We start from the raw sequence: 23,621 nt of genomic DNA, 5'->3' as shown, positions 1-23,621 counted from the left end.
TCTATCATATTCAATAGTAGTATATAATAATAATATATGATGGTTAAGTTTTGGCGGTGTTCAATTTAATAGTGGTATTGTATGAAAGTTAAGTTTTTGTGTGGTATTCTCCTTACTAAGGATCAAACTCTAATAAATAAAATAGACCTATTTTTAAAAAAAATATTATTATTATTAATATTAGGGTTTACATCTAATCTTAATTGAAAAAGTGTCAAAAATTTATACAGATATAATTGAATGTCAATCATTAATTCATTTTGTTAGATTTAATTTTATAATTAGAAATTGAATAATATCTTGATTGTAATTCGAAGAATGTTAGAAAAGTTATATATTTTTAGAAACGCTATTAAAATAACTCAAATTTTGTCATTCTGATAAGGCAGCCTGAAAGGTGACACAACTTTGTACTTTCACCCTCTAACTCCAAGTCTAGAGAAAGTGAGGAGAAAGGGAAACATGCGAGGAAAAAATAGAGAACTAGGAGGTTCCAGTGCATCAATGATGATGAGAAGGAAAATGCTACTAAGTCTCCCCTGATGATGGAGGAATTTTAGTCATTATAAAGGTATATCTCATGTTTCAACTAGTTTCAGTTTGGACAATCTGGATCTCACAGGTTGTCCAACCTAGTCACCCATATAAAAAGATGTGAGATCTAGCTTGTCCAAACTAAAACTAGACAAAACATGAGATATTTCTTTATCTTGAGAAACTTCCTGCATCTTTAGGGGAGATTTAGTAACATTTTCGTCCTCCTCATTATCAATGTACTAGAACCTTCTAGCTTTTTTGTTTTTTCCTTGCATGTTTCTCTTTCTCCTCACTTACTTTAGACTTAGAGTTAGAATCTAGTTCTTTCAGGCTCTCATTATTTTTCACTCTTTTTTTCTTATTAAGATTTGAGACATCTCTATGGGAATGTCTCCCACCCCTAGTTAATTAATTCCATCCTAACCTCACCTACATCCACACCTTGAAATGTCTAAAATAACATAATTGAAAGTTCTAGTATTACATCAGAGAAATGTGGACATGTGGAAGAAAATCAAGATGAAATAAAAGATAGCCTGGAAGAGATAGACTGGGATTTTGTGTCTAAGGGGATTGGAAAAAAAGGAACCCATGATGCTAAGTAGGAGCAAATAATCTAGGAGGAACTTGTATATTAAGGAACAACATGGTATACTCCAAGATACTGCAAAAGCCTTCTCAGATATAAACACCCATGTTTTGGCTACACTTACTATGGGCATGGAAAATCTCATGAGAAAGGATGATAACCTAGGCACAAATGATAACTCATCCATGACATCTACTTCCCCTCTCAAGAGGCCTAAGGAGGACCCCCTTATTTCCCCTCCCCCTAAGAAACCCCCTGTCCAACCCTTGACCCCTTTTACTTGTCCCATGCACCCCCTTGTTCAAGACCCCAACCCACCCACCGATTTGGATCAAAGTACTTTCAAATAGGTTGAAGCTAAATTGAAGACATTGTGGACCAAGATGAAAAAGCAAAAGAACCTGCTAATTTATTTGAATATGAGGTTCACCACTTTGGTGGATTTTTTTTGTAAAGTTTATGCATTTTGTAGTAACCATTCTTTAGCTTCTTCAGTCAGGGAAGATGGGAGGTAAGGTGGAGGAAGATGAGGAAAGCACCTAAAGACTCTATAGGTTCCAATTAAATGACATGTTGAATGTGCAACAAGGGAAATCAACCCCCTGATGAGAAGAAAGACCGACTAATTGGCCTCATTTTGTGTTAATTTTTAAATATTGTTATGATGGTTAAACTTTGACCTTGTGTGGCCAATATGGAAACTTTTTATATGAACTTTAATGTTGGTAGCCTAATTAGTTTTCTTGTTGGTAACTTGTATGACACTATAGACTATAATGGTTTTGATAGTAGATTGACAAATTCCTGTAGGTACTTATTTTTTACGATAATGGGCAGCTAATTTGTTGTTTATGATTTGGGTCAGTGAGCTATCTGTCAAGTGATAGTGTTTCCTTCACTATGGTTGTTCTCACTGTGCTAGTCACCCATTTTGGACTGCTAGTGTTATACATAATAAAGGTGACATCAAATATGAAACTCCTTTAGCCACATAATAATATCTGATGGTAAAGGGATGATTTCCTTCTTAGGCATAATAAATCATATAACGCCTCAAAATTAATCGCATGAAGTTGGACTATATTATCTTGGATTGTTAAGAATATATTCAACTATTATTTAGATTAATTTGGACTAAAGTAATTCTTTTAAGATTTAAAGTGAAAAATTATTTTAATTATGTATTTATATTTTTATAAAATATTAATAAAAAAATTCAAATACTATATCTCGAAGTAGTACAAAAACAATCAAAATCTATGATCTAGCTATTGGTTGCGTATATTATTTATAGATTTAATTTTGTAAGGTTTTTGCACAAACTATCTCATCCAATATTAGAAATGGGAAATATGACAAGACAAATGACAGATCATGAAATTTGATATTGAACACCTAGGAAAAAAATCATCCAATAAAATCTAAAAGTAATAGATATTACTCTTTAAAGATTCTTGTAATCAAGAATCTATCACTTGATAATTATTAAATCTAAAGTCCCTTACTTGATCCCACTTTATAAGCCATTCTTGGCTTACATGGTAGAATAAAGTCTATTATCCATCATACATAAAGTAAGAAAAAAGAAAAAGAAATCATACAATTTCATCCAAATTTCGAAAAGAACAATCCATAGAATGGAATTTAAAATTTAAAATTAATATATATTCTTATTTAGAAAAAATGATAATATAAAATCTCTCTATAATAAATTTCAACGAAAGATGTTTAAATTTTATAAAACTATATATTTGCATATAAAAAAAATATAAAAAAAAAAAATTTATAATAGCCTTTTCTATTAATAATTAATAATCTAGAAATACAATTCACCAAAAAGGAACCGGAGATACAAGATCACCCACCCAGAATTCACAAGTATTATCTCCGTGACAATGAAAATAAAGTAACTCAATCATCTCCCTCTCCCTCTCCGTGACAAGTATTATCTCTGCCATTAGTAAAACAAGAAATGCAAAGGCCGATTCTTTCGAGAAGCCGAATTTTTTCTCTTCCATCTTGTAAGGCAACCGCAAGAAGATATGAACGGTTTTCTCGATCCTCAGAATTTATAAGATCTGCTTCTTTACTACAATTGAGCTCATTTATAAGGTGCTCCAAGATTTTAGCCAGGGTGTTCTTCTTTGGAGTTTCTGAGCACTTGTGTAACTGTTCAGACCAAGATTAAATTACATTATAAATCAGGTTGACTGGATCTCCTCTACTTGAAATTTAAGCTCTTGTATCTGAAATTTGATTGAATCGATTTTGTGTACCATGGCGTCTCTTGGCAGCGGCGAATGCAGAACTAACATCAGTACGTTTAATGAAGAAATTAGCTACAAGGAGTCTTGAAACGAGGGATTTCTGAGAAAAATTTGGTTAAATATAAGCAATGTTTTGATGGGGTGGTGTAGAAACATAATGGATGTTGGAAGAGAGGATCCCAGAAGGATTACGCATGCTATAAAAGTTGGATTGGCATTGTCATCGGTTTCGCTGTTATTTCTGTGGGATCGATTATTTCGTAGGGTGGGATTTGATAACCATGCAATTTGGGCAGTCATGACTGACGTTGTCGTTCTTGAATTCTCTGCGGGTATGAGATAGTTTAATTTAATTTACCCCTTGTTCGATTGTTTCCCACGCAACCATCTTTTTCACCCTAATCGACTAACATTTAGAATGGCTGTTGTTGCTGCTTGAGCAGGGGCTACCATGAAGAAAGGCCTCAACAGAGGAATTGGAACCATGGTGGCTGCATTTCTTGCCTTCCTCGTTTGCCACGTGTCAGAGAAGGTAGTGCGAGGAAAGGCGTTTGTAGTGGGATCTTCCCTCTTCATTGTGGGTGAGTTTTTGTGCTCTCTTGGAATCACCTTGTTGCATTCACAAAATCTCAATTAGTACTCCACTACACTCATTTTCCAGGAGCGGCTACCACGTATGCCCGTTTCTTTCGTTCCCTCAAGAATAAATTTGACTATGCAGTGCTTATATTCCTGCTCACATTCAGCATGATAACGGTATCTGGATATCGAGTGGAGAATATATCACGCATGGCATACGAACGCTTCGCCACCATACTCATCGGATGTGGAGTGTGTTTGGTTGTAAGTCAGCTCATCTTCCCCGCCTGGGCTGGCGAGGATCTTCACAATTCCACTGTCAGGAACTTACAAGGCTTGCAAAAATCTCTGCAGGGTAAGAAATTGAGGTTAAAAATCCTTGTTTTGATTGTGATGAAAATGTAACATTTTCTTCAGCGTAAAATTTGTGTTTTTCGCAATGGGCTGTTACAGATGAACTACTAGTACGCTTTGATTGGTGTGGCTTGTTATAAATTCGGTAGATTAACTTTTTAAAATATCTGACTAATGTAATGGGCATGATATATTTGATGTTAGGATGCGTGGATGAATATTTCAGCGGATACCGTACTGATGAGAAGGTGGAAGATGAGTCAGAAGATATTATACACAGAGGATGCAAGTCTGTGCTGGACTCAAAGGCTACCGACGATTCTTTGGTAAACCATAAAAATATATAGTTATTAGAAGAAACTAATTAAGTGGTAGCCATGACAACTTTTGACATTAAAGAATGTTAAATGGATCATCTGAAAGCAGTGATTGTACATGTTAATTGCAGGAAGCATTTGCTAGGTGGGAGCCAAGGCACGGTCTATTTCGATGTCGGTATCCATGGTAGCAGTATGTGAAAATTGGAGTGAAGCTTCGTTATCTGGCTTATCCTATTGTGGCTTTGCACGGATGCCTTCGATCTGAAATCGAGGTATATTCGTATGCATTTCCTCATTTGGTATCATTACCTTAAATTTACAAATTATCTTCAATGCATGCACTATAGCTGATGAATTTTTGTTTTGCATACGTTTCAGGCCCCTCATTCCCTTCGTTCACCATTGAAGAAGCCATGCACCAACGTCGCCCACAAAGCAGCCAAATTACTGGCAGAGCTGTCAAGCTGCATTGAACAAATGAGAATATACGACTTCGAGCCAATATTGGAAGAAGTTCAACATGCACTGGAGGATCTTCAAGTTTCCTTGAATTCTCAACCAAAGCTCTTATTCCATTCAACAAGAAGAATGCTGAGTCAGAAAATTGTACTTGAGAATGAAAATAGAGAGGAGGAGGTAAGGTGGGCGACGAGAATAAGATAATGGCATGGAGAAAGTAGTGACGAGAAGAGGTTAATGCTGAGACACGGCGTTGAATTTGGAGAAGCACTTCCATTGGCTACGTTTGTGTGGTTGGTGGTGGAGATCGTAGCGAGGCTTGAGCACGTGGTACATGCCGTGGAAGAGCTCGCGGCAATGGCAATATTCAAGCCTCACAATCCTTTGACGTTGGATCAGGAGGCTTTAATCATAACTAGTTCTGCTTCTCCCCGTAGTTATATCCAGAGACCCAGTCTTGAAAGAACGCCAGAAAGATGTGTACATATCAACAATGTCGACTGATTTTCCCCTTCAATTCACACTCTAATAGAGGAGTCAATTTTTAACATCATACACTAAGGAAAAAATTAAGCTTGTCAAAAACAAAGTCAAATTCTATCGTTGCATTATTAAATTTTATGTATTAATGATTTATGCTAGTCTCATTTTTGTCTCTCTCACAATTGTCATATCATCTTGCTGACACCATGAGCTACTCCTAATCCCAATATTTCTGAGAGGAGCACATATCTTAACTTCACTATGCATGTCTAATCGAATAATATTATAATTATACCAAATAATCAATTTAAAAACAATATACATTATTATTACATTGGTAAATTTTTGTAAACTTTTCAAAGACTAGTTGTTACACCTACTTCCAATCTTGTTTGAGCAGATGTCAAATAACATTTTAAATTTTCACTTCTTTCTAATTTACTAATATCAATCTATAATACCTTCTATTCTTATTTATTATTATAATTATAATCTCATCACATACTTTTATATCATGATTATTCTTTATTTGTTTCTACTAGCTCTATCTACATCTCTATAACTCTTGATATTACCTCTTTGAGACCACTACCTCTTATGGTCCAAATATCAAATATATGTTTATTCATGACCAAAAATATTTCAGATTATAAAACATCGTTCTCTTCTTTCATACGCTTTTCTCTAAATATATCTATATCATTCTTCCTTCAAATATCTGCTTTATATCATCATTGTTTCATGATATGTACTTCTAGATTTCATTTATGATTATATCTAAATATATTTAAAAGTAAATTTAATTATTTTTATATTTATTATTAGTTATTATTTTTGGTTTAAAATAGAGTAAAAGAATCTCAAACCTTTCCTTTTACTTGAAAGTTGGTGTGTAGAGTGCTTGGGCACACTTTTTTAGAACAAACAAAAGGTTTGCAATGCAACTACTGGCACCTACAAACAAGACAATGGAAAACCTTGAATAAATAGTAAATATTCAAGTTTTGAAACCAATTGTTTTAAATATTATGAATGATTTGAATAGAAAGATTTCTAAGGACCTAGGGATTCATATTTTATAGCTATATAAAGTGTGCACACAAATATTTACATCCGCACATTTGCAAATGTTGAAGTAAGTCATTATTAATGTGTATGCCAACGATTTCATGGGTTCAAAAGAAAAAGGAAGAAGAAGATTTGAAATGTTGAAAAATGTCATAGTTTTTTTTGAAACTTATAAGAAATTGAATAGGTTCCTCCACAAGGAAATTCATAACAAAATGAAAGACATAATTATTATTTTTAATTATAATAATCCCTTTGAGTAAAATATTATTTTTATTTTAATACATTTGTATGAGGGTTTAACATTTATGGTTATTATTACATTGAGCGTTATGGTATGGATATGCATAATAGTTAAGATTGGGATTTATATTAAGCTTAGGTTTAATAGTTAGAGCTAGGATTTAGAATTAGGGTTGTATATTTAGACTTGATGATTAGCAATTAGGATTAGGGTTTAACATAAGGATTGGATAATGATTTAAGGTTTATCATTTAGGATTATAGTTTAGATTTAGATTTAGGGTGTAGTTTTTCGGATTATGATGTGGTAATTGGGATTAGGATTGGAGTTTATTATTTAGGGAGTAGCATTTAGAACTAGGATTACAATTAAGGCTTATAATTTAAGATTTATTTAGTTATTTATGGAAATAGGATATGATATTACATCATGGTTAGTATTATAGCTACGAGTAGAGTTTGAATTATGATAGAATTTGGGTTGAAGTCCAACATTTAGGATTATGATTCAATAATAAGGGCTAGGATTAGTGTTTGATAATAGTGATTAGAAATTATGATTTAGGATCATAATTTAGGGTGGGATTAGGATTAGGGTTTAGCAAATGGGATTTGGGGTTGGAGAGACTTAGACTTAGGTTAAGGTTAAATATATTATTTTTTCTAAAAAATATTAATCATAAACCTAACTACAATTGAACTATAATACAAATTCTCACCATAAACTTTAATGAAAAATATTAATCCTTATGCTTACATAAATTTTGCCTTTGATTGTAAGTGTAATAAAAAATCATAACACTAATTTATTTAATATTCTCACTACAATTATTGTTTGGGTGTTTGAGATTGGAGTTAAAATTCAGGGTTTTGTATTTAGATCATAGTATGCATTATGGCTCTAATTAGGGACACATAATAGTAAATTTATTTGTCTAGGTTAGTGTTTATAATTATGATCAACACTTAGATTTTACCATTAGGATTATAGTTAGAATTATTTTTAGGTTTACTATATTTAATAAAATTAAAATAGATGAGAACACTATCCACCTCATGTATACAATTATGTAACATGTCTTGTTTTTTCTCTCTATAATGACATTGTGCATAAGTTAAATTTTGTGCAAGTTTTTATTTTTGATATTTTCCTTAAATTTGGACTTACTTATTAGAGTTTAATTCCACTACACTTCCCTCACACATGTTTATAAACTTCCTCCAATTAATCACTAAGTTGTGTTAAAATTAAATTAAATTTTATCTACTTCAAAAAATTGTAGAACATATATATTATCCTTTTACTTATTGTTAATATTTATCCTATAAATAATGAAAATGATTAATATGTATTTTTAACTATCATATATTATTGAGGACTTTTTAAAAAAAAATAATTAGATATCTAAATCATGCGCTGTCTACTCTAAATACTTATTTGAAGTACTTTGTTACCAATTTTAGGGACCACCTCAAATTGGTCGAGCTATATAGTTGTCAACTGAATGAAAAGTACATGTTTTACTTTCAAAAATTTACCAAAAATTGATAAAGTTATACTCATTCTTACTTTTGATCTAATTTCTTCAATAATAAGATAAAGGATAAACTACATACATGGCATAAAAAACTTGATGTACAACATCAAAATAATGATTACTATCAATCATGTAAGAATATTAAATTTGAAACCAAGCCATGTAATCTCATGAGTGAATAAAAAAATAAATAGTGACAAGTTACAATGCTTATCATATACAAAAAAACATCTTGTTGATAACAAAGAATTAACAAAATGATATTGTTTCACGTGAAGGACTAGTCCAATGCACCAAAATTAATGTTGCTAGTTTTTTCTTTATTTTTCTCAAAAGCACCGATAAGAGGATCTACACCTTGAGGAGGGTAACTGGTAGTCTCCCAACTTGGGCCTACCTTGTCCCACTTCAGTTGGATGGCCCCATTCACTTTCTAGATATCAATGACTCTCTTTAGTGAGCTATCTTAAAGCTTCACATTCTTCCTAATTTAGCATGTTTGAATAATTTTCAAAAGAATGGACTAGTTGTATACCATCCTTATATACAATCATTATTCCCTCATTAATCTAGATCATGAAGTGGTCCTTGAGGAACTCTACAACCATAGATACTTGTGACATGATATTGAAGAAGGTGAGTTTAAGCATAAACCTAGTAAGTTCCCTCTTGATATTTTTGAAGACTTCATCATTCCTCTTTTTTTGAAGATACAAAATCACTTCAGTAGATAGAAAAAACTAGAACTGATTAAGCACATTGTCAAATTTATCTACATGACTAGCAAAGACTAGTAAATGGAGTCAACAAAAGGTAAATCGTGCATGAAAGCTTTTAAAAGAAGGGAAGCAGAACATTTTTACTTTAGAGCATTCAAGATTTGATGGATTTATTTTAAGCCCCAACATGGAAGCGTTTTCACATAATGTTCATTTTCATTTTAAATGAAGTGTCCATCGCACTGGTTTAGATTTTAATACTTGCCATTCAAGAGTGGATTTTCTTAATTAAACTATCCAAACATTCCAATGAAAAACATTATAATATTTAGACATGCATTCCATGAAAAAGCAAGAATGGTTCATTTTTAAGCTTTTAAACATGGGTTTTCAAGCAATCATTATAAGAAACTTGCAAAAACCTATTAGTATTTTGCTCCCACAAATACTTGCAACAAAAAAAGATTATAGGTTTGCCACTAGTTTGTCAATCCAGCAAACTCATGGGTTTAAACTACGATCCCACAATGCAAGATCGAAGCTAAAAGGTATCGGGATTGCAGTGAAAAAAATTGGTGAAACTACGAAAAAATGGGTCGTGAGAAGAAAGTAACAGGGCAATCTTGCAAAACGATGATCACATGGGTTTATGGGGACACTTTCCCACTGAAAAATTTATCTGTGGGTTCGATAGTGGAGGGGAAAAAGTGGGGTACAATGATTTAATAAATAGGTGAAACATTCCTGTAGGTTTTTACAGCGATCCTGCTGGTAAAAATTAGCGTTCCCATGGGAATAGAGTCAGCGGGTATGACAACTCGGATGTTTTTAATGGCATGTAGTGGTGGGGTTTGGGGCAAAGGGTGATTTCTCCTTCACAAGGTTGTGTTCTCGTGGGTTGAGGATCACGATCTCACAAATATGAGTTTACAATTTTGTGGTTACGGGATTACGAACCAAGGGTTCTAAAATGTTGGTGAAACTAAAATTTGATTTTATGGCCGGGAGCATAATTCTTGGCAAGGGACTTTGGTGCCTTCAAATTTTTTTAGAAGAACACCTACATGCATAAAAGACACAAAATGTTAGTTTGGTTAGTTGAAACATGAATAAACAAAAGTGTGATTATAGTGACCCGAATGCAGACTCCCACTGGGTGTGCCAAAATGTATCACCTAATCTAGTACTATAATATTGAATACTAACTAGTAAAAGCATTCACAAAAGTAAATAAGTAAAAACTTATAATAAGACGAGGTTACCACCAAAAGGAAGGCAAACCAAGAATGGTAAGCTCCTTGGGTGTAACCTATTATGACGTAGATATGTCCCTGATGGATAGGGGATGTATGCTGATGATGTACTCAAGCTTCCAATGGGTGGGGGTTTTTACCAAGTGTGTAGATGGGTGAGAGTTTCAACAATGGAGGTGTGTATGTATTTCAGCATTATGATGGTGTAAAATGGCTATGATGTAGTAGTCAGTGGGGCATTATAAGTTTTCATAAAAGTGGATTGATAGATTGTGAGAGGGAAGGGCTTTATTTATAGGCTAAGGGGTAGTGAAATGGAGGGTCAAGATGCAAGAATGGAAGAATGGTGAGGAAGGGCTATGATGCTTTCAAAGGGAAGCACATGGATTGTGCTTGTTTAGAGCCAATAGGGAAGTGACACTTGTCACAAGGAGGATCAATATGAGGGGATGGGATAATGGTTGGTCAAAGGGAGTAATGAGGGAGGATGAGTGTGTAAGAGGGATGTAAGAGGTATTTAATGGCATGCAAGAGGTATTAATGGTATGTAAGAGCCATAAATGCTCTTGGATAGGGATGGAAGAGGATAAGGGAGACTTTTTGACTTTAGCTTGGGTTAGCAAGTTTCAACCCTTTGCTTAAAGTTGTGCACATGTTTAGGAGGGGGATTAAACTTAGTTTAGAAAGGGGATTAGGGGGCAAGTGGCTTAGCTTTGATGGGATGGGTTAGTTAGGTGGCCAAGTAAGGTTAGTATGGGTGGATGAGTTGGATTAGGGGTAAAGGTTGGGTTTAGGGATATTTTTAGGGGTTTGGATAATTTATTTAATAATATGGGGGATGTGGGATTAAATTAAATAGGTTTGAGGATTTATTTAATTTAATAGAGGAATATGGATTTAATTGATAGATTGATTTTGTGTTATCATTTGATTTTATCAATTGGACTATAGTCAATTAAATAAATAAATTAACTAGGGGATGATGATTAATTAATTAAATAATAAATATTTAATTAGTAATGTCCTAGGAGACTACTAAATAAGATTACCTAGTGATGTAAATAAATTTAGGTGTCTAAAAAATTTACTTTTGAATTGGGGATGGATCCTATGAATTTTCTAGCAAAGTTCATGCATAACCCAAACGATATTTCTCACACAAACTTGACTCAAGCATTTTTTGCGCAAAAAAATTGGGGAAGAAGCAAGAGCAATGAATACTGAAAAATCCCTCAGCTTGAAACCCGACATCATACTATACTCATATTTGAATGAAAAATTATTGCACCTGTGAAAAAGGACTTAGGGATTTTTATGACCACAGTGAGACCAGAAACATTAAAAAGTTTTGACTGCTGGGAAAACAAAGGGGCCTTAAACATGACAATCGACCCTTCATTAATTGATTTCAAAAAGTAACTCAAAATTATAACGTGGTAAAGGTTTTCAAGAGTTTCACCTAGGGTTTTATACTTAGGAAACTTTAATGGACATGGAAACAAGTAGAAATCCCACCCTATCAACAAAGTTTGAGCATTTTATGATACAAATATTAGATTTTGCACTTTACTAGAATAAGGGCTAACACCCACAACTACTATTTCACCCTTTTAAATAATTTAGGTTTAAGAAATGAGTTTTCTTTCCTTTTTGTTAGCTCTTCTCTCTCACTCATAGTATCAAGGCTCATAGAGAGAATCCACATAAACCCATTTTGCGCCAAGGTTTAATGGTTTTAATTTATGATTACATAGTGGAAAAAAGTGAAATCAAACCTTGCGAGGTCCTTGGTGTTTAATAAGGATAAAAGCTAGAAATTTCCTTCTAGAAATAAAGGTAAGGGAAAAGGAATTATGGAAGAGTTGGGTGATATTAAGAGTGAAATGAGTAAGAGGAAGAAGAAAAATATCGGTTAAAAAGATAGAAAAATAGAGTTAGAAGGTGAAGTGAGGAGGATGGAAAGATATTGAAGATGGTGGATGATGGGGATAGTGAGTATTTTGGTGGTTCGATGGACAAAATATACAAGCCTCTCAATAATTGTCCTTCCCCTATTTCATCCCATTCTCATGACAACCAAGGCCTCCGTCAGAATGACATGGCAAAGGAGGAAAAAGTGATTAATCAAGAGGAGGATGATGAGGATTTTTATAAAGAGACTCTCCATCTTGAAAATTTTGTGGATAATGTGAATCATGATGTGCACAGTTCACTGAATGCCTCAACCCAAAAAGGGGATCAATAAAGATGTTGAAAGTCAAAGAAAGAATTCCAACAGAAAGAACATTCCTATAACTAATATGGTGGACACGGACCAGAAATTAAAGAATCCACTTGTTCTAGAATTAGAGGACCCAAAGTGTTGAAATATATTTGACCAATATAACTTTTGGGGGGGTGGGTGTTGAATTAGTATTTTGTGTGACAGAAGGCAAGCCGCTTGCTCATATTGTATCCCAAGAAGGAGTGATGATTTATCTAGGCAGAGTTAAAGTCATTCAACAATTAAGTCTTTCATTGAGTAAAACTAGAGCAAAGTCCTTCTTTGGTCAAGTAAATTTCTTGAGGAGATTTATGCCTGACTTCTCTAAAATAATTAAATGTATAGTTGGTATGATAAAATAAAATACAACTTTAAAATGGACTGATGTTGGGAAAAGACTTTTGAAGATATCAAGAGTTCCATAGCCAAAGCCCATGTTCTTGTCCATCCTAACTACACTAAAGAATCCATTATTTACTGTTATTCCTTAGAACATACTATGTCAACTATATTGATGAAAGAGAATAAAGAAAGAATACAAGCTCAAATTGCTTTCATGAGTATACCATTGAAGAATCAAGAATTGATATACTCATAGATGGAAAAACATGTATATGAAATGGTGAGAGCCCTTAAATTTTTTAGGTTTTATGTGCTACATTCTCATTCAATAATATATGTGCCAGATCCTACAACAAAAAGTATTCTGATGGAACAAGAGGTTGGTTGTAATAATAGAGGAGTATGGATAGAAAAAGTCAAAGAATATGATATAGAAATTAAGCCAACAAAACTTGTAGGAAGTAATACACTTTGTAAAGCCTTGGTAGAGGATCAACAATTCAAAGAAGAAGATACTCCAAAAGTTCTAATGCTAAGCCTTTAGGATCCTTGGTTCTCAAAAATTACTTATTTTATGATATATGGTGAATTCCTTGATGGATTGATTACTAAGAAAAGAAGGGTTCTAAAAACAAAAATCTTGAAGTATGTGATTCATGATGATGTCTTGTACAAAAAAGCAATTGATGGAACATTTTTGAGATGTGTGGATAAAGAGAAATAGGTAAAATTGTTGACATCTTTTCATAATGAAGCATGTGGAGGACACTTTTATTCTACTGTTACTGCATTTAAAATTTTGAGGTGAGGTTATTATTGGCCTTACATGTATAAAGATGCATATAAGTGGGTGGTTACTTGTGAGAAATGCAAGATGTTTGCTGGTAAACCTCAACTTGCTATTCTACCTCTAAGGCCAATGGTAGTTGAAGCCCCTTTCAATGAATGGGGTTTATATTTTATAGGTCCACTTAATCCTCCTTCTAGTCAAGGACACTCTTACGTGCTAATTGCCAAAAATTATTTTAGTAAATGGGTTGAAGTAAAGCCAATGAAGAAGAATTCATCAGAAGTAGTATGTGAATTCCTTAAAGAGCATATATTTATTAGGTTTAGGGTTTCTATAAAATTGATAATGCATAATACATCTAATTTTTCCTCTTTATAAATTATTGGATTTTGCTATGATAATGGTATTCAAGTTGGACATTCCTTTGACTATTTTTATTAAGGAAATGGGCATGGTGAGTTTGGTAATAAGAATCTGATTAATATTTTAAAGAAATTGGTCTCAAATAATGAAAAAATGGGCATAAGAAGATTCATGATGCTTTATGGGTTGATAGGACCACACCTAAAAGGGCAATTGGTACCTAAAATGGCTATTGGTATTTCACCTTTTCAGTTAGTCTATGGAGTGGAAGCTAATTTGCCACTACCCTTAGAGCTTTCTACATGTAAACTAAAGACTATGATTAAAGAGGATGATTTAAAAGATGGATTAGAGAAGATGATCTTGTAACTTAGCAAATTGCAAGAGGAAAGAGAAGAGATGGTTGATAAAATCACTGAACACTAGGGAAGAATCAAAAGTCTATTTGATAGAAGAACAAGGCCTAGAAAATTTATGAAAGGTGATTTGGGGTTGCTATGGGATAAGAGACATGAGCCAAGAGGTATGCACTCGAAGTTTTAGTCTTTGTGGAAAGGGCCATTTTAGATCATTTAAGTGAATCAGAATAATTCTTTCAAATTGGAATATCCCACTGGAGAAACCCTACTATGTTCCTATAATGAGAAGGATTTGAAGTTGTATCAAATGAAAAATTGAAAGTAGATAACCCTTGCATAGTAGTTAGATAGGTAGGTAACATGCAGTTTGCTTTAGCTTAGTTGCTTGCTTTCTTAGGTAGTTTGTTGTTGCTTTCCTAGTTTAGTTTTTTTTTTTTTTTTTTTTTTGTTCTGTTTTTAAATTACTAAAGCTTTGAACTCGCTAGTGCTTACCCAATCTGAACTTCCATAGCAAATAAAAAGATGGACGTTATTATCTACACATGCTTTGGAAAAGAAAATCAAATTTATAAAAAGTGTAAGCAACCTAAAATATTTTTTATTTTCAAGCATTATTTTTATTCTGGTCATGTTCGTCATCAGCAGTTTGTTGATTTGGGAAAACGCCAACTTTGGTATGCCTGCATAATAAGACATATAAATAGAATTTCCCACCTTCATCATTAAACAATATTGAAAGATCATATAAGTTAGCAACTTAGTATCATAGATAGCAATAAATTTGGAGAACTTTCTTCCCTCGTAAAGCGCAGGCAAGAGTTCAAAGAAGTATAAGCCCTTAATTTTTAAATTCCATGTTGCAGATAGAAATATGAAGATGAGAAACCTAATGAAGTTGGTTAAATTCCATGTTGCAGATAGAAATATGAAGATGAGAAACCTAATGAAGTTGGACATTCGACTAATATGGCTTCACCTTGTAATCAGCTATTTGAAATATAATAGATAGAAAAACAATTGTCACAGTTACAAGAAAATTGCAACTATCCATTTTAAAATAAACCTTCCCCATTATCATCAGCTTTGAGTGCTAAGAAGATGTATTTGAACAAAGGAACCAAAGATAAGGATGGGGCTCCATATACCTCTTCATTTCCACTAGAGTGTTGAGTGTCTTCAAAAAAAGTACTCCTTACTATATAGAGTGGTGAGATACTTAAATCCCCATACACTACACTGAAAGACTTGAATATGCCAAGGTCAAAATAGTCTTCCAAGATTCCTTCTGCATACTATCACAGTAAGGACAAAACTCTCCTTCATGAAAAGCCTTAAGATATCAACTTGTTGCTAACTGCAAATACTGTCATAGTAATGCAGAAATACAAACAATTTTTACATTCATGTATAGTTCTAATTAAATTCATAGAATCATGGCTTTGACAATGAAGACACTAAGATCTTTCGGAGAGTTTTCATGTTACCAATAGATTCATAATCTTAGAAAGGCCTCTTTGTAATTCCATTCATAAATGTAGAGAAGTAAAATTGATTTATAGAAAATTAATTTGTGCTATAAGAAAAATTAAATATAAAAAGAATGACAACATGAATAACATATATCGACGATATTTGAAATAATAAAATCAAGGTACTTTTAGTTGTAATCATCCAAAAGAGTACAACAACATGAGAAGGTTAAATTTCATTTGGTCTTTAAACATGGCATTTAGTTGTCAGATGTAGACATAAAAGCAATGTAGAATTTTAGAAATATAGCAGTTATTTGTGGATCATATATATCTAGCATCTGCAAATGTCAAAGTGGAGAAAAATTGTTGAGTAAAGCCCTAGATTTAGTCACCTCTACACTGGACATCGTTTTCTTTCCTAGCAAGCTACTTATCATGTTGGAAGAGACTGCTGCTTCAGCTCTATCTTGGTTAAGACAACATAACCTGGGAGAAATTTTCTATCTGAGAATCGTTGTGAACACTTCAATACCGAATAAATAATCTCTTTCAGTTACGCATTATACAGGCTTAGGTAGTTTCTTGGAAGAGACTGCTGCTTCAGCTCTATCTTGGTTCTTAAATGTTATTGAGTACTGGTTGTTGGGTCTATTACTGTGTGGGTGTATTGAATGCAGATTCAGAATGGTTCTTGTTCATAAACCACTATTGTTGAAGAAGAAGTTGAAGACAAAACAAAACCTGGGAGAAATTTTCTATCTAAGAATGGTTGTGAACACTTCAATACCAAATAAATAATCTTTTTTAGTTACACATTATATGGGCTTAGGTAGTTTCTTGGGTCATTCGGCTCATTTCCAAACCTGGCACCCCTTGGTGTATGAGATCCCCTCTGAAGAATCCCATAATGAATTATTTTTTCATTTAGTGCACGTGTTGTTTCACACTGGGTGTACATACTCTAATCCTAGGTTTTTACCATTAGACTAGGTCAGATTGCACATGATTATGTACTTGTCAAATCAAACATGTTTCTAGTCCTCAAAGCATTTTAGGATTAGACCCATTTCTAGTCCTCAAAGTATTTTATGAACAATAGTGGGGGCTTGATAGGTACTACTCATTTGATCTGTTTGCGCAAAACATAACACTCCCAAACTCATCTTAATCTCCTTTTGTATTTACATTTTGGTAAAGCATGAGTGATAGTCTATTCTTTGTCCATTTTGAGGATTAATACATATCTATGAACTGTTTATGGTCTCCAAATATCGAACTAAATTGTCTTCCTTCTAATTTGTATGAGTTTATTATGTAGCTACTCTCCTTTCATGTCTTAGGAAATTGTTAGGCATCAATCTAAAAATTCTATAGTAAAAACCAAATTGATTTGTAACTCACTTCCATGTAATGAAAGGTGATATGATTATAGATTCAATTTCCATCTGATAAACTGAAGTCTAGAAAGAAAAGGTAAGAACTATCCATTATTATACACAGTTTTGAAATCAAACACCTGAAGATGAAAGAATGAAAACAATGCATTAGTAAGAGTAAAAACAAAAATACTTTCAGTTTGGGTTTTCTCAAAGGGCAACCCAAATATGAACAGGTTTGTACATGCTACTGTCTGGTTTCACCTATGGCTCTTCCCATGCTTCTGGATCCACCCTAGGTTCATCCATCCTATAGCTATAAGGCTCTATCATCTTTGGTTTCATTGCCTGTTATTTTGTTTTTGTTCTATTCATTTAAATGATAAAGCTTATAGTAGAGAATTCTATGCACTGATTGCTGAGAGGACCCTCAAGGTTAAGTATTTACTTTTTAAGTCAGATATAAATGTTTTGAAGTTAGTGTCGGCCCTGTGGGATCCCCTAGTTTGACCAATTATTTCAGTCTCCCCCCTTTGAGAGACACAGGACTTGTTCAAGCAGAAAGGCAAAGAAACCCTCTCAATTCTTCACCTTAAGATGTCTAAGGTAGGTGAATCAAGAGGAAAGGTGATTTATAAACCTGAACAATGGAGGAGGTTCATCCCTGTCCTTCAGGAACTCAGGAAAATAGGAATGACTAGGAGTGGGAGATTCATCTTGCACCAATAATCCCTTCACACGGAAGGCAAACCCATCAGAATCATGGAAAAACCCAAGAAGAACTTTACACAGAAAATAATTTAAAACATTTTTTTATGACTAGATGCAAAAATCAGACCTAAACAACCCCAACTAAGTTTAGAAAATGGCTTGGAGGGGACATAAAGCATTGGAATATAGTGCCAAAGCAACCACACTAGGATGCATTTTCGGGGATCTTACCTTCATCTTGATCAAGAGTGAGGAGCAAAAGGTTGCAACACAAAACTTGTCTGGTCAAGCTATTGGCAGAGACATTCACTGATTGTCAGTCAAAACAAACCAGAGACACGAACACCCTCAGTCTCAGTGAATAGCAGTATGATGACTGGAATCAATTTTCAATCTATACTTGCACTAAGCATTTTTATTTGTTTAATATTAAAAAATCAATTAGTAAATTAAATAGTTTTAATTTCATTTATATATGGGACAACCAAACCCAGAAATATTGAATCAGAGGAAAAATACAGGGTCCTGAATTCATACTGAAACTGTAGAAAATATACATAAAACTAGTTGGGCTCTTCTAATTGAGATCTTGTTATCTTAAACTTATCGAATAGGGCATTCATTCATTTGATTTAATTGCAGTCAATGTATCAAACTAGATAAAGCTCAACACGCCAGGCATCATTTTTCCCTCAAAATCTATTTCAAAAGTCAAAAGCTCCGGATTTAGCTTACCTCTATATTTGCTTCTAAAAATTAGAGTCTGAAGCAGGATTAGGGAAGATTGACATGACCCAAAAATTAAGAGTTAGACCACATAAACTCCACAGCAAAAGGAAGCATAAGCCATATCACGTCGTTAACCCAGTTGTATGAAATTAAATAATGCAACAGATATTAACACAGACTACAATGATTTCAAGAATATCTTACCTAACATTTGTCTGTTGCCTCAATGTCTGTAGTTAGACCGTGGGTTAAATCGGAGTCTCCCCGTAGATCAGAGCAAAAGCAGGGCAAATTAGAGGGCTGGAGGCGGCTACCATGTTAAGGATCGGCCTGGCTGGATCTAGCGTTGATCATGGCAAAGAAGGTCTTCCCGATTTTTACATACAATCGCCCAACGAGCCGCGTGGACGAAACCTTACAGTGTGTGCAGAGGAAGGGCATCTGTGTCTCAAGGGTTTTCCCAACCCCAAGGATTTTGTCCAAGTGATCTAGCCTTCCCATATTTTTATCATCCTAGTGAATGCAGGGGCGCTGGGAACTAGACTGCCTATGGAATATGGAATTTTTGCTCTTGCATTCAACCAAAGCCTAGCTGCGGTGTTTCAAATTTCCTGCTTTTTTCATTTTTTCCAATCCCCAATGTATTTTCCTTTGCACTTATATTATTATTATTACTATTAAATAATGATGTTTTCTATTTTGTCATGTAGAGATGAAAGTGTGAATATTAATTTTAAAAAATTGAAAATTTAGGAAGGCGGCAAAGTTAAAGACAAAAGAAGATTTTTGTCTGAAATATGTGTCTTAAAACGTGTTATTATGTAGTAGTGCATGCACCAACGTCGCGCACAAAGCAGCCAATTTACTGGCAGAGCTGTCAAGCTGCATTGAACAAATGAGAATATACGACTTCGAGCCAATATTGGAAGAAGTTCAACATGCACTGGAGGATCTTCAAGTTTCCTTGAATTCTCAACCAAAGCTCTTACTGCATTCAACAACAAGAACGCCGAGTCAGAAAATCGTACTTGAGAAGGAAAATAGAGAGGAGGAGGTAAGGTGGGCGACGAGAAGAAGATCATGGCATGGAGAAAGTAGTAACGAGAAGAGGTTAATGCTGAGACACGGCGTTGAATTTGGAGAAGGACTTACATTGGCTACGTTTGCGTGGTTGGTGGTGGAGATCGTAGCGAGGCTTGAGCACGTGGTACACGCCGTGGAAGAGCTCACGGCAATGGCAATATTCAAGCCTCACAATCCTTCGACGTCGGACCAGGAGGCTTTAATCATAACTAGTTCTGCTTCTCCCCGTAGTTATATCCAGAGACCCAGTCTTGCAAGAACGCCAGAAAGATGTGTACATATCAACAATGTCGACTGATTTTCCCCTTCAATTCACACTCTAATACAGGAGTCAATTTTTAACATCATACACTGAGGGAAAATTTAAGCTTGCCAGAAACAAAGTCAAATTCTATGGTTGCATTATTAAATTTTATGTATTAATGATTTACGCTAGTCTCATTTTTGTCTCTCTCACAATTGTCATATCATCTTGCTGACACCATGAGCTACTCCTAATCCCAATCTTTCTGAGAGGAGCACATATCTTAACTTCACTATGCATGTCTAATCGAATAATATTATAATTATACCAAATAATCAATTTAAAAACAATATACACTATTATGACATTGGTAAATTTTTGTAAACTTTTCAAAGACTAGTTGTTACACCTACTTCCAATCTTGTTTGAGCAGATGTCAAATAACATTTTTAATTTTCACTTCTTTCTAATTTACTAATATCAATCTATAATACCTTCTATTCTTATTTATTATTATAATTATAATCTCATCACATACTTTTATATCATGATTATTCTTTATTTGTTTCCACTAGCTATATCTACATCTCTCTAACTCTTGATATTACCTCTTCGAGACCACTACCTCTTATGTTCCAAATATCAAATATATGTTTATTCATGACCAAAAATATTACAGATTATAAAACATCGTTCTCTTCTTTCATACGCTTTTCTCTAAATATATCTATATCATTCTTCCTTCAAATATCTGCTTTATATCATCATTGTTTCATGATATGTACTTCTAGATTTCATTTATGATTATATCTAACTATATTTAAAAGTAAATTTAATTATTTTTATATTTATTATTAGTTATTATTTTTGGTTTAAAATAGAGTAAAAGAATCTCAAACCTTTGCTTTTACTTGAAAGTTGGTGTGTAGAGTGCTTGGGCACGCTTTTTTAGAACAAACAAAAGGTTTGCAATGCAACTACTGCCACCTACAAACAAGACAATGGAAAACCTTGAATAAATAGTAAATATTCAAGTTCTGAAACCAATTGTTTTAAATATTATGAACGATTTGAATAGAAAGATTTCTAAAGACCTAGGTATTCATATTTTATAGCTATATAAAGCGCGCACACAAATATTTACATCCACACATTTGCAAATGTTGAAGTAAGTCATTATTAATGTGTATGCCAACGATTTCATGGGTTCAAAAGAAAAAAGAAGAAGAAGATTTGAAATGTTGAAAAATGTCATAGTTTTTTTTGAAACTTATAAGAAATTGAATAGGTTCCTCCGAAAGGAAATTCATAACAAAATGAAAGACATAATTATTATTTTTAATTATAATAGTCTCTTTGAGTAAAATATTATTTTTATTTTAATACATTTGTAATTGATTAACGTTTCATGTAAAATAATATTTTTCTCAAAATTATTTTCTAAGTCTTCAAACCTCATTTTTATAATACTAAATCTTATATTAATTAATTAATTTAAATCTATTGAAGGCTTTATAAATTAAAATTTAATTTTAATACCTAGAATTACATTATTAGGACTTTTGTTAGGGTTATTTTTTATTGGGACAAGGGTTAAAGTAAGGATTTAAGGGTTAGGGTGAGCATTAGGGTTTGACATTTAGGATTAGGATCATGGTTTAACATTCATAACAAGTTATTAGGGTTAACCATTTAGGCTTAGGGTTTATCTTAAGATTTAGGATTCAAGGTTAGTCTTTTACATTTTGTATGAGGGTTTAACATTTATGGTTATTATTATGTTGAGCGTTATGGTATGGATATGCATAATAGTTAAGATTGGGATTTATATTAAGGTTAGGTTTAATAGTTAGAGCTAGAATTTAGAATTAGGGTTGTATATTTAGACTTGATGATTAGCAATTAGGATTAGGGTTTAACATAAGGATTGGATAATGATTTAAGGTTTATCATTTAGGATTATAGTTTGGATTTAGATTTAGGGTTTAGTTTTTTGGATTATGATGTGGTAATTGGGATTAGGATTGGAGTTTATTATTTAGGGTGTAGCATTTAGAACTAGGATTACAATTAAGGCTTATAATTTAAGATTTATTTATTTATTTATGGAAATAGGATATGATATTACATCATGGTTAGTATTATAGCTATGAGTAGAGTTTGAATTATGATAGAATTTGGGTTAAAGTTCAACATTTAGGATTATGATTGAATAATAAGGGCTAGGATTAGTGTTTGAAAATAGTGATTAGAAATTATGATTTAGGATCATAATTTAGGGTGGGATTAGGATTAGGGTTTAGCAAATGGGATTTGGGGTTGGAGAGACTTAGACTTAGGTTAAGGTTAAATATATTATTTTTTGAAAAAAATATTAATCATAAACCTAACTACAATTGAACTATAATACAAATTCTCACCATAAACTTAAATGAAAAATATTAATCCTTATGCTTACATAAATTTTGCCTTTGATTGTAAGCGTAATAAAAAATCATAACCCTAATTTATTTAATATTCTCACTACAATTATTGTTTGGGTGTTTGAGATTGGAGTTAAAGTTAGGGTTTTGTATTTAGATCATAGTATGCATTATGGTTCTAATTAGGGACACATAATAGTAAATTTTAGTGTCAAGGTTACTGTTTATAATTATGATCAACACTTAGATTTTACCATTAGGATTATAGTTAGAATTATTTTTAGGTTTACTATATTTAATAAAATTAAAATAATTGAGAGCACTATCCACCTCATGTATACAATTATGTAACATGTCTTGTTTTTTTTCTCTATAATGACATTGTGCATAAGTTAAATTTTGTGCAAGTTTTTATTTTTGATATTTTCCTTAAATTTGGGCTTACTTATTAGAGTTTAATTCCACTACACTTCCCTCACACATGTTTATAAACTTCCTCCTATTAATCACTAAGTTGTGTTAAAATTAAATTAAATTTTATCTACTTCAAAAAATTGTAGAACATATATATTATCCTTTTACTTATTTTTAATATTTATCCTAGAAATAATGAAAATGATTAATATGTATTTTTAACTATCATATATTATTGAGGACTTTTTTTAAAAATAATTAGATATCTAAATCATACGTTGTCTACTCTAAATACTTATTTGAAGTACTTTGTTACCAATTTTAGGGACCACCTCAAATTGGTCGAGCTATATAGTTGTCAACTGAATGAAAAGTACATGTTTTCATTTCAAAAATTTCACAAAAATTGATAAAGTTATACTCATTCACAAAAATGGAAGCGTTTTCGTATAATGTTCATTTTCATTTTAAATGAAGTGTCCATCGCACTGGTTTAGTTTTTAATACTTGCCATTCAAGAGTGGATTTTCTTAATTAAACTATCCAAACATTCCAATGAAAAACATTATAATATTTAGACATGCATTCCATGAAAAAGCAGGAATGGTTGATTTTTAAGCTTTTAAACATGGGTTTTCAAGCA

General features: G+C 32.9%; 1 pseudogene; it reads left to right on the top strand.

The window, feature by feature from the left end:
- The first annotated feature begins 3,403 nt into the window (after positions 1-3,403).
- LOC149563384 (aluminum-activated malate transporter 14-like) lies at positions 3,404-5,309 on the top strand (annotated as a pseudogene).
- Positions 5,310-23,621: the final 18,312 nt, after the last annotated feature.

Source organism: Cupressus sempervirens, chromosome 4, assembly GCF_028749045.1.
Source record: "Cupressus sempervirens isolate cs-2001-9-10 chromosome 4, ASM2874904v1, whole genome shotgun sequence".
Lineage (NCBI taxonomy): Eukaryota > Viridiplantae > Streptophyta > Pinopsida > Cupressales > Cupressaceae > Cupressus > Cupressus sempervirens.
This window is presented reverse-complemented; position numbering and strand designations above follow the sequence as displayed.